This window comes from Notamacropus eugenii, chromosome 7 (assembly GCF_028372415.1).
Source record: "Notamacropus eugenii isolate mMacEug1 chromosome 7, mMacEug1.pri_v2, whole genome shotgun sequence".
NCBI lineage: Eukaryota > Metazoa > Chordata > Mammalia > Diprotodontia > Macropodidae > Notamacropus > Notamacropus eugenii.
Genome location: NC_092878.1, coordinates 64,320,062 through 64,327,556, shown reverse-complemented (window position 1 = coordinate 64,327,556; position 7,495 = coordinate 64,320,062).

Genomic DNA, 7,495 nt, shown 5'->3' with positions numbered 1-7,495 from the left:
GATCAAACAACATCTGGGGTAGCATAGTTCTTAGTGCAATTTTAAGAACAATATAGTAAGTTTCAAAATATACAAAAGAGAATGGAAAAAATGCTAAAAGACTTCAGAATCATTCAGTGTGAGTGTCAGTTAAATGAACTTTTAATATGGAAAAGAAAGCGTTGGAAAATATAGTAACTACCTTGAAATATTTGAAGGACCATCACATGGAAAAGGAATTTGACTTTTTGACTGGATGAAAAAATGAGAGTAAAGAGCAACTGAAGAAACGTAAATACAAAGGGGAAAAAAACTTAAGTTGTCTGAAAGTCTAATGAATTGCTTTAGAAAATACATAGTAGCTTCCCTCTCACAGGATGTCTTCAAATGAAGGTAGAATTGCCATCTGCAAAGATGTTTGAAAGAGGATTCTTGTTCAAGTTGGACTAGATGGTTTCTAAAGACTCTTTCAACTCTGAAATTCTGTGACTGTTTCTCCAGAAAACCACAAGTTAAGTGGGAGGGGTAGAGTATAAACTAATCTACAGGCTAATCAGATTGGCTATCACTTGAAACAAGTTCTCAAGGAAATAAGTTCAGATACTTTTTGATGGGGGATTAAAGGAGGATATTGAGAAAGGCATATAAATATGAGAAACTGCCACTAAAGGGGTTAGGGGAGGTGTCCAGAACAAACTTCTAGATAAACATGAATCAGCATAAGAAGAGAGAACCAAATGACACCAAAGGCAAATTTTCCTTGTTTATGATTTTGCCTGCAACTTCTGACTTTTTAGCTTGATAAACTTCTTTGTATATAGTGCCATATTCAGTCAAGGAGCCTGAAAAATTCTGCTTGATAGGTAGAGTGATATGCAAACCTGAGAAATAGCTAAATTAATTCATTTCAAGTCGATAGTGCAGCTCCTGTGTCCCTACACCAGATTGCAGCTCTCAATGCACCAATAATGAAAGGAAATATTTTTGCATCAGGTAGGATCAATTAAAATCTGATTTCACAGAGTTATCTGAGGCACATTGAGAGTAAGTGACTTATTTAGGATCCCATACTAAGGGTCAAATATGAACTCAAGTTAACCTGACTTTGAGGCCAGCATTCTATTCACAATGCCATATTGCCTCTTACTACTCTCAACCTGACAGGGTACAATTTTGGATCTCAACATCAATTTTTATTGAAGGTCTGATTTTCCTCCACATAGCCAGCCAATGTATATATTTTTTCTACATCTTATTCCTAATTATTTAATTACCTCTCCCCCCAAAAAAGATATGCTTCATTTGTCATCAATGCCTACTTGTGTTTCACCAAATTGTTTCCAGGACACAGGTTAACCCTCCAATGTTCCATCCAGTTAAAAATAAGGCTTTTATAACACACACAAAGTTTCTAGCTTCACTATTCATTAAGGAGCCCACCCGCCATATCTCTACTGAGCCACCTTACCCTTACAGGAGGTTGCACTGAGGGAAAGCAGAATGAGCCAATAAATTTGTTTCTAGCCCATGAAATTTTAACAGGGTTTCCCAACTCCACTCTGTAAGTGCTCTGTTGGGGAAATTGAAAGTCTCAGGTTTGACTTATGGGGAGATAAAGTCAAAAAGTAACAGAAAAACTATTCTCTCTCCTCCCCTTTCTCTAGTTCCTCTGTCAGTATAAATAGAAATGACTTGAGATCTGTCCCCAAACTCTTATATTCATTTTGTTTGGGTTCTGAAAGTTCCAGGTTTATGTGTAAGATAAGGCTTGTTCATGTATGAAACTAATATCAAGCCTAGAAAATATCTTAAAAATATTTTTTCCCCTAATTGAGTAATGATTTTTGTTTTGAATAGGAAATTGATCAGTCTTGCTTCCTGGTTAACTATTGGGAAAGGTACTACAGTCTAGCCATATCATTGTCCTTGATATCTACCAGGCAACTAAATTATAATGAAGTCTTAAAATACTAAAACCCATTAGAAGTGGTATAAAATGAAATCCTTCTCCATAGCCAACAACATCATAAGGAGGTCATTTAGCCAGTCGACAAATCAATAAGCATTTATTAAGTGCGTACTATGCACTAAGCACTGTGCAAAGTACAATTTCCAATATACTCTTTGATGTTATAATTATGACTACAAAACTTCCGGGCTTATTGAAGAATTAGCTGATGTAAAGGGAATTGCAAAGGGAATTACCCCTGACTCTTCACCTCCTCTCCATCCTTCCAGGCATTTGGCTATACAGCTCTATCATGAGATTTTAAAATTATCCTCTGAAGCTCTAGACTTCCTCAGAAGACCAGATGTTAAGCCAGAAAACCACTATTTTGTTCTGTTCTATCATATTCTCATGTTACTGTGACATATGGTGTGAAGCAAATATTAGTGCATGAAAATATAAAACATCAGGATTCATCTGAGTTATTTGTCCCCAGTTAAACTTGATCTACGAATGTCTGAAACACTTCATTTCATAGCATTATTTGTCATTCAAATGAAATAGTGCATCTGGGCAGCACAAAACAAGATGTTTCGAAATTTACATGCTTTGTTCGTTTGTTTTAAGTATTTATTCTTTCACTAAAAAGTGAATAATTCTGATTCCGTAATCTATTGAGAACCTACTATGTTTAAGGAATATTTGGGGTATAAGGCAAGGTGAATTGATAATTATTTAAAATATCAAAGAGGAGCTAAAATATTTAGCTACAGTACTTCTGTGGATCTGTAATTCCATTAGTTGTAGGTACTCCTTCCAGTAGTGCAGATCACAACTATAATTCCTTCTCTTGCTGTGAATCTTGTCTATGAACACACACAACTATCCAACATGTAAGACATATTCCCCTAGGTCTTTTCAGTAGTTATGGACAGCAATGTGTTCAGGACCAGGTCAGTTCAATAATTCAGACTGCAGATTGGAATATACTGAAACACTGATGGACTTAAAATTTCAATAAAAATAAGCGTTCTAACAGTAGGAGTTAAAGGGTTCCCTAAAAAGAGATGCCACTACCATTGCATTTACTAGGGCAGCAATACTGAGTAAGAAAGACACTGCATAGGGCAGTGAGAACTCTCCCAAACTTCATGATTCCTAATAGTCTAAGCTTTTCTTGCCCTAGCTGTCACAACTAACTAAATCTAAATTATGGCTTCCATTTCTTTTTAAATGAAAAACAATCCAGATTTTGTAAAAAGAAAGAAATACTGCTCCTACATCTCACCTTCTGGTGGAAAGTTTCTAAAAATACATAGGATATGTTACATCACTTAAATGGCCTTAAGACCATTACTAAACAATTGTATCTTGGGAAAGAAAACTAGTATGGGCAAGGATAGTGGAAGATCTTAGTACAAATGAAATTTCAAAAAATCCAACACTATGTAATTCCTCTGAAAAAAAGTGTAGTTCATGCAATGCAGGTAGTGGGGGTTTACAGTTTATTTCCTTAGGTAAAACAATAACCTATGAATAAAAACATCACTACGGACATCAGGGCTGCAAAACCAACGTTTCTCTCTCCAAGTGAGGAGAGTTCTGAGTTAGCATTTTCTGTAGCAAGGTAACAAAGTGGTCAAAAGCTTCTCGTACATAATTTGTCTGGGAGTCTGAGTTGATTGTAAGACTTAACCCCTTACATGTACTCACTGTGTTCTAGTCCATGAACTACAACTTCTTCCTCATTGATAATCCTGTCATGGTGATGATACAAAATCCTTGATCTTTTAGTTTAGATTCATCTACTGAAGGACTGTGCCCCTTTCTTTTTCAAAGGGTGAATGAAGACTGCCTCACCTTTATCCAGAGATTCAAGACTACCACCCAATCAGCTAAAGTATCTCTTTTATTCCAAATAAATATCATGTTTATCGAAAAACAATTTCACCTTTGATATGTCATTAGAAAACAATGCACTTATCAACAATTCTATACCTTGTATCCCTGAGCCCTTTCTAGGAAGGAATTGTCTGAACCACATAAGAGGAAAAGAGACCTGCCAATTAAAGGGGATCTGAAGAGTTTCTGCTTGAGGAGACAAAAACTTCTAAGCCCACACAATTCTAAATAGGGCATGGAATAAAAATGGACTGGACAGAGTCAACTGGAACTACATATCAGAATTGTCCATCATCAGATAAGTGTCTCTGGTGTCTGGATCCAACAAATTACTTTATTGGAGAAGCCTTCATTGTTAGAGACAATGCCTAAAGCAGATGAGACACTCAGCCCTGATTTGTTTCAAAAGTCCATTTAGCAGTGCATTTAACAAGACCCAGCTGACTGAGGAATAGAAAACTCTAAGAAGATGATGGTAGCAAGCCTAATCATGGCCTCCTTCATGACAAAAATGGATGCCCTAGCCAAAAGCAAAGGTACAATGGGTCAATAAAAAAGGATATTTTCTGAAAGAATTTTGATGAAGGTTATGAAAGGCAGGGACAGACTTAACTATTACAAAATCTTGGATTTATTTCAACTGTAGAAAGAGCAAACCTATACCCTGAGATAGATGAAAAGGCACAGTATTATCAATTTGCCAGTTATAGATAGGAAGAATACCCTATAGGATTATGCCATACTGATATTTCAATGGTAGATGCTCCAGTTGGCATGATGGGTAGCACTGAAATTGTTCTAAGTTAAGGGGAAAGGGATATGTCCTGTCTTTTCTTATAGTTGATCTCCTAATCATTCTCTCTCATTTGAGCCATTATCCAATCTAGGGACACTACACTGAAGTCCCATCCATCCCAATCAATGTTATATCATCAATATATTTGAGTCTTTGCCTACTAAATTGCTCCTAACTAACCTAAATTGCAGGAATAGAGAGAAAAGGCTTTGTTAAAACTAAAAATTCCATAATACTGGTGTTCATCTTACTTCAACCTAGTGTTTATCTTACTTCAATTACCAATTTGACAAGGTCAAGAATGACTGCAGTAATTGACATAATAACTCTTCAGCTCCTTATTTTCCATTGAGAAATTTTACATGACTTCTTCATCAGCCACAAAGGGTTATTGTAAGGGGAGTTGTTATAGCAAAGTTCTTCATCTTCCTTCCTCATCACTAAGAAGAAGATACTTTTCATTCCCCCTGTGAAGGCAATATTGTTTAATATGAACTACTCTAATGGTTCAAAAGTGTTTGCTTTTGGTACAATTTACAATAAATAGTATAGAAGTTGTTGCTAGCCCCTATATAGATTCCAGCTCCCAAGGCCACATGACATCCATTTCCACAATATACTTGCTATGATTAGCCATCACAATTATGGCTCAAATAGAGGTATTAGCTTTTTCTTTTTGAAATAAAATTTTATTTCTTTAAATCAATGAAAATTTCCCTTCTCTTCTCCCTACCTCCTTCCCCAGTTTACCAAAAAGAAAAAAAAGTTACAATTATGTATATTCAAGCAAAATAAGTCCCCACATTACACATAAAAAAATTTGTCTCAGTATATGATCTTGTCCCGGGCTTTCTACACTAATTTAAATATCCCGGGCTCCCTATGCTAACTTTCCCTCCCTGGGCTTTGCTTGGAATCTTACCTCAAGATCTAGATCTAGATCTCTGTTAGTCTTCAGACGTCTCTGGCCCCTCCTGTGGGGAAGGGGAATAACTAGACAGAGCACCCGAGTTGGCAGCTGCACACACTTTAATGGCTGTATCACTCCTCCTGGGATCCCCCCAATGCCCCAGTATATCTTTGGGTACCTGAGCTCCTCCCATGTTCCTCCCCGTAGGCGGAGCCTATCCTGTTACTGAGGCATTCCCAGTACCACATAGCCTACTAGACCAGCTAGCGCCCCATGTAAGCAGGTTAGCACCTCCAGGTGTCTCAACTTTCCATACAGGAGGCCATGGTCCAGAGCTGGGCCCCAACAGATCTGAATCCATCACCCAGCTCTCTGTCCAGTGTTAAGGTAGCATGTTTCATCATAAGCCCTCTGGGATCATGGTTGATCATTGTGTTGATAGGAGTTCCTTAGTTATTAAAAGTTTATCTTGATAATGTCAATGTTACTATATAAACTATTCTACTTTTGCTTACTTCACTCTGCATCTGTCCAGTATTGTCAGCTTTCTCTGGAATGGTCCTCTTCATAATTTCTTATTGAACAATAGTATTCCATCATATTGATTATCTACAACTTGTTCAGTCATTCCACCTTTGATGGATATCCCTCAGTTTCTAATTCTTTGTAACCACAGAAGAGCTGCTATAAATATTTTTTGTGGTTTTAAAGAAATCTCTTTGAGGTGTATATGTAGTAGTGATATCACTCAGTCAAAGTTTATGCAGAGTTTAAGAATTTGGGGGACATGTTTCCAAATTGCTTTCCAGAATGGCCAGATAGTTCCACCAACAGTGAATTGGTCTCTATTTCCCTACAATCCCTTCAGTATTTATTGTCAACGTTGCTAATTTGATGGGTATGAGGTAAAAACTCACATTTACATTTCCCTCGTGATTAGTGATTTAGCCCATTTTTATATAGTTATTAGTGGACTGGATTTCTTTCTCTGAGCAAATTCTTTTCAAAATCAGTTCTCTATGTATCTTAGAAATGAGACATTTATCAGAGAAATTTTTTCCAAAGATTTCTCCCCCTCAGTTATCTGTTTCTCTTCTAATTTTAGCTTCATTGGTTTTGTTTGTTCAAACACTTTTTAATTATATGCAATACAGATTTTCCATTTTCACTTCTTTTGTTTGGTTACAGATTCTCCCATTGTGCATAGATCTGCTGTGTAAAGATTTCCTCATTCCTCTAATTTATTTATGATCTGATCTTTTATGTCTCAGTCTACAAATCCATTTAGAACTTACACTGTGAGATGTTAGCCTAAATCTAATTTGAGACTGCTTTCTAGTTTTTAGAAACAGTTTTTGTGATTTTTTTCTGCACATTTTTGCCTGAGTGAGGTTGTTTCTACATTTGATGGTGCTCCTCCAAACCCTAGGTAAAAACTGGGATATTTGTATAGAGAATCCCTTGGCATTATAATATATAATATGGTGTGTGTGTAGGGTGTTTAGGAGGACTGGTGCCACTGGTATGAGTTTGCCAAGCCCTTTTCAGGGCTGCTCATCCACCTTCAGTGTCTACCTTATTCACTCAGCTCTCATCTGTGGCTCCAAAAAGCTGTAGCACATGCAGAGGCCACACCCCCAGCAGTCTGTCTCAGCAGGTATGCTAAACCAGGTTAAGAGGAACCAATGGGCCTCCAAACCATGGCTGAGTTAAGTGGATACCTATCCCAAGCGGGTGAAGGCTTCCTTCAGCAGAATGAGCAGATGAGAACAATTTCTTCTGAAGGCCATGAAGGAAGTTGAAGCAGGTGCTGTGGAGCACTTAGATCTTGGTCAGACGTTGAAGACACCAAGGGCATCTACTGCATCCTGGGCCATAAACAGTTGTCTTCAATTTTGTTCTGCCACTGTACACATAAATCCATATAACATTTCCCCATTAGTGTTATTTGACAACGGTA